The following is a 1,025-nucleotide window of genomic DNA, read 5'->3' as shown; positions in this document are numbered from 1 at the left end:
GGGGGGGGGGGGGGGGAGGGGGGAGATGCCTCAGCATGGGCCTGCTGAGACATTCCCTTCCCCCATACCTCACCACACCCCCATAGAACATATCTTATACCTCTTTATCTTTTTATAAACACATCAAGGGCTAAATGAGTTGCTATCTATAGGTGCCTGACACATAGAAAGCATACATATATACTTTATATATAATATATAATATATAATATATAATATATAATATATAATATATAATATATAATATATAATATATAAAGTATTTGACATATAAGCTCCAATAATGGGGAACTGGCTATGTAAACTCTACATAGTCATTAAAATCTCCATGGTAGCTTGGATATACATTCATGATCTAAGTGAAACTTGTTTTTTAAAATGGCACAGTATATACACTAAAAAAAGAAAATGAATCTAGAACCGGAAAGAGGGCTCTGCACTTAACGCTAACTTTTCTGAGAGGTCCAGAGCACCTGCATCGGGCAGCTCACAGACACCTCGAACTCCAGCTCCAAGGGATTCAATACCCCTCTGCTTTCATGAGCACTTGCACACACATGCCCATATGCGCACAGAGACCCGGGAAATCTTTAAAGAAAGAAAGAAACCCACTGAAATGAAAATATTAAATTATGTACTTTTACTATATGCCAAAAGGATATTTCTGTTTTCCAAATCCCTTGTAGTCTTTATATATTACATAGGTAATTAAAAAAACAATAAAAGTTATTCAGAAAGAATTCAAATGTAGTAGATTGCAGAATCCAGATGAACCTATCATGCTTTAAAATCATATCAGCATGATCCCTCAGGGTCCTGGAACATTGAGGGTACCTGTGAAGCTAAGCCATGGTCAGCATCAGATGCTTTAGAGAAATTAAATACTACCATCAAAAAGAAAAAAATCTATAGTATTAAATGTCCTTGGGAATTTGTTACATCGCACTACCTGTTTTCTGTGGAACAGTCAGAGGCCAGCTTTACCTACAGAGTCAGACTTGAATCTTACCTCAGCAACAGCTGAC

This window comes from Mus caroli, chromosome 3 (assembly GCF_900094665.2).
Source record: "Mus caroli chromosome 3, CAROLI_EIJ_v1.1, whole genome shotgun sequence".
NCBI classification, from domain to species: Eukaryota; Metazoa; Chordata; class Mammalia; order Rodentia; family Muridae; genus Mus; species Mus caroli.
The sequence above is the reverse complement of the archived record's forward strand: the minus strand, read 5'-3'. Positions refer to the sequence as shown.